This window comes from Falco cherrug, chromosome 15 (genome assembly GCF_023634085.1).
Source record: "Falco cherrug isolate bFalChe1 chromosome 15, bFalChe1.pri, whole genome shotgun sequence".
NCBI lineage: Eukaryota > Metazoa > Chordata > Aves > Falconiformes > Falconidae > Falco > Falco cherrug.
In genome coordinates, this window is record NC_073711.1 from 22,335,665 (window position 1) to 22,339,715 (window position 4,051).

Sequence of the window (4,051 nt, forward strand, 5' to 3'; positions counted from 1 at the left end):
CTGGTGGAAACCAAAACTCAATGCTTGCTGTCCTTACACAATTTCTGTTATCGTGTTTAACTGCATGGCTTTATTGATTATTTATAAATAACATACAAATAGTAAGTTGTAACCGAGAAGTACCATTTAAAGCTCGCTCATTCCCCAAAGTAGAGTCAATACTGCGACCCCTTGTTCAATGAGTTTTCCTACCAGGCTGGAGGGTGAATGAGATAGTGCCAAGGACACCAAGAGAAAACCCAAGTTCTCACCTCCCAGGACAGGCAACGGCCACCCTCACCCTGCGAGGGCACCGTGGTTGCTCCTCTGGCTTCCTCTGAGCCCTCCCCTCTCACCCCCAGCATCACCTGCAGCAGCCCTAGGTGGGATTAATCCATGTCTTACCTGTTACCAGATACCACGACAGCAAAGAAACATTAGCATCTGAATTAAATGTTGGGAATTTAGAAGCTAATTAAGCATCATTAAAGGTTTTTAAGCAATAGCCCATATATTTTACGGGCTGGGAAAGGCCAGAGGTACCCACGCTTCTTTGGCACACGCACACATCCCTCTGCGCAGCCACCCCAGAGAGCCAAGCCACTGCCATGACTGCCTAAAAAGTTGCAAAAAGTGATGTAAACAATACTTTGCAAGTGTATATGCACATGCATGGCATGCTTGCCTGCCTTTAGGGCAGTTGTCTGGACAAGACTGTGAGTTCTGCCTGGCATATCTGTAGGGAACAAATGTGTGAGCACAGGAGACTGTGCTAACAGGAAAGAAAGGCGCTGCAGTGCTGCAGGTTTAGCTCAAAAGAGTTTTATCCAATATTCCCACAAGAAAACACAAGACAGAGCAGGCTGACAGAGTGGGAAAACTCTAAGGGCTGAGACCTCTACTCCAAAATCACCACAAAGTAGTAACATTACATCTTTTTTAATGGTGCCTGCAGGTTAGCTGTAAGAGTAGGGGTGGCACCCTCATGGTGCAATGTGATCTGCATGGCTGGAGCAAGCTGGGATCTGAGCACCCCAGGTGCTCCGAGAGACCCCAAAACTGCACGAGCCGTGCCGACCCTCTCACCCCTCTGGTCCTTTCCAGTTGCATGGCATAAAGCTGCTAAGATGATCCTGAAGATACACAAGGTGGTTTCCCTGCTGATGACAGTACCACGAAGCATTCAAAGGATTTTCTGGCAACTCAGTTGTTTCTTACTTTGTCATGTCTAACCTTAACTCTGCAGTTTCAAATTCGTAGCTCTTAGGCTGGAATAACTAAAACATCCATGCTTTATAGTTTAGTTTACCAATACAATTCTCTTGAACATAAGCCCACAGTGATGCAGGCCTTTTTTTTATTTATTTTTGCGTAAGGATTTCCTTTGTTTTTTTTAAAAAAATTGTTGAACATTTATGCACAGATGCTGAGCAATGACCCAAACAGAATAGTGTATGCAGTATTTCCAGGATAAAAAAAGACAGGGTTTTTCCTCACATGGCCAAAATCTGTGTCTCTTTTTGGCAGGTGAGCCAGGAGAGGTGCTGTGCTGCGCCTAGCTGTGTAAATGTGCATGTGTGGTATGCAACAGCAAGGTGGGCTTCAAAGGAAAGACCTTGGGATCTGGGCATAGGGACCAAAAAAAGTTTAAAAAAAAACACTTGGGAAAGCCCCCAGACCCATAGTGGTTTTAGACGAGCAGCTCTGCGCCACCCCTTCCCTGCCTGTGCCAGGACACCTGGGCAAGGCCTGCGGATCTGGAAAGCGGTGCCAGCTGAGCTGTGTCAGTAATGTGAGCTGTGCATGGCCCCCGCTCCTCGTGCCAGTTATTAGACCTTGACATTGACATTTTTTAGTGTAAAAATAAAAAAGTCAGTGTAGATTGTTTCTAAGAGATTTCTTATGGCAATCCCTACTCTTGCATGTTTGACTTAGGGTTAGCAAGGTACTAGGCATAATAAACCAAGACTTGTAAAGAAAAACATCCAAATAAAGTAACAGAAAAATTGTCCAAGCATTTCTGTCACTGTTTAGCCGCAGACTGATGACAGAGTGATGAAGGAGTCATCCCCACTCCCCAGGCCACGCAGCATCAAGGGTTTGCCATGGGTAGAAATTTTTGGCCTGACAAAATCACATGCCTTTGGTCTCTACAGCACACAGAGGCTACATCGCACAGCAATGTAAATCTGTATTTACATTGTAAATGTAAAAAAATGTAAAGGTATTACACATATACCTTCACGTGGGCATGGTTTTCTTTGAAATTCAGTCTGTAACAAATCTGGGTGAGGCAATAGGAGTAATAAGAAGCAGTGGGGCAATTTTCCACCTTGAGCAATATCCGATGTATGAGGCTGCTGCATCTTTGCTTACTTAAAAAGACTTGAGGATATTAAACTGGGGACTGCACTAAGAAGAAAGCTTTGCATGGATGTTTATTTCTCCCTTCTCAGCATCAAGATCCCAGTTTCAGAACAGCTCGAAACTGGTAGCTGCAAGGATATACATACAACACTCGTATGTACACTATGCATTAACACTTGCCAGACACTACCAGCACCACCATTACAGACCTCACTTTTCCCCAGTATTTATTCTTCCTTGAGTTTCTATTCCCATAAAAGTTAATATTGGATTGCCTGAGAAAGAACAGAGTGTTCATTTATTGGGAAAAGATGATTTTCAAGCTGATTTGCATTAATTTTGAAAGTAAGATTTTTATTTTGTTCCCGTTTCTTTCCAGGAAAAACTGAAGTCATATGAGAGCAAACCATGCCTTGCCTGGTTTTGATCACTTGGCATACTTAGAACCAAACTCCTCAAAGTAAATATTTCCTATGAAGATCATTAAGGGTGTGACCAACATGTAAGGAACAGCAACAGGAAAATACTGCTTTAAACCTAATACCGCATCATGTTGCATTCATTAGTTACTTGACATTGTAGCTGGAACAGGAAAAAATAAAAAGGCATAGAGCAGAATGACATTTCAATTTGTTAAATGCTTCTGAATCAGTACAATTACCACCCACCCCCCCACCCCAAACTGCAATAGTTCTCCACCTGTTTAGCAAAGGCAGAAGCTGCCTGTACCCCTTTGGGTGGGCATAGGAAGGCTGGAGGGTCTGGGAGTTTGTGCTCAGCCCGTAACCATGCCAGAAGCTGTGAGATATCCAACATGGGTACCCAAGATATTATTTGGGAGACGATGCCTTGCTCCCTGCATCATGAAAGAGAAATAATAAATGTATAAGATATAAATATATAAGAAATAAATAAGAAATAATAATTTTACCAGGATAAAACTAGCAGCCGGGACAGCCAGTCCAGGAGCTGCACCCTCACCTCCCACGTGGCACAGCCAGAGGTCCCAGGGCTCACTGGCTGGCTGGGGTGGGAGCCTAGGGTGTGCTCCTGGAAGCTCGCCAGCTCCTGCACGCTAAAACCCAGCCTTCATTTATATTTAGGGGGGGAAAAAATATTGAAAAAAAAAAAAAAGTGCACTCCCACACAGTGCTGGAGGAAGGAAGATAAAGCACACGTCCTCCTTCCTCCCTGCCCGCCCAACCAACGGAAAGCCCATGCTTTATCGGGTGAAGGCAGGGCTGCCCAGCTCCTGCTCCCTGCCAAGGGACCACGGCAGGCAGCAGGGACAGTGTTTTTAAGAAATGACACAGCAGTTTAACAGCAGAGAGAGTAGCCAAATGGCCCTGGGTGTGAGCAAGGTGATTGCCCAACCTGACTGGGCTGCAGTGCATCGCTGGCAGGTTACATCTTCCCCCTTGTAAAACAGCTTTTTAATCAGAAACTCTGCTAACTGATCAAAAATCATTCATAGTCATAACAATTTTGCTCTGCTTTACACCATTGATGCAATCCTAAATGAAGGACTTAATAAGACTAGCCAAGAGACGCTAGCCAATACTGAATGCCAAATCCTATGTTTTTGTGAGGTTTTTTCACACAAATGCACTCAGGCACAATCATATTAGACACAGATTTTCAGAAAGTCAGGATACTCGGGATATTTCATAACTTTCACAACTCTGCCTACAGCTCTGGGCTTTCA

At 44.3% G+C, this 4,051-nt stretch overlaps 1 long non-coding RNA gene across 3 annotated transcripts in view; it reads right to left on the reverse strand.

The window, feature by feature from the left end:
* LOC129737418 (uncharacterized) overlaps positions 1-3,405 on the reverse strand; it is a 35,724-nt gene extending 32,319 nt beyond the window's left edge. For 2 of the 3 annotated variants that reach the window (XR_008735253.1, XR_008735252.1), the window contains exon 1: positions 3,046-3,405. This is a non-coding gene — a long non-coding RNA (uncharacterized LOC129737418). The remainder of the gene's footprint in view (positions 1-3,045) is intronic. The other variant, XR_008735254.1, reaches the window with a different exon arrangement.
* Positions 3,406-4,051: the final 646 nt, after the last annotated feature.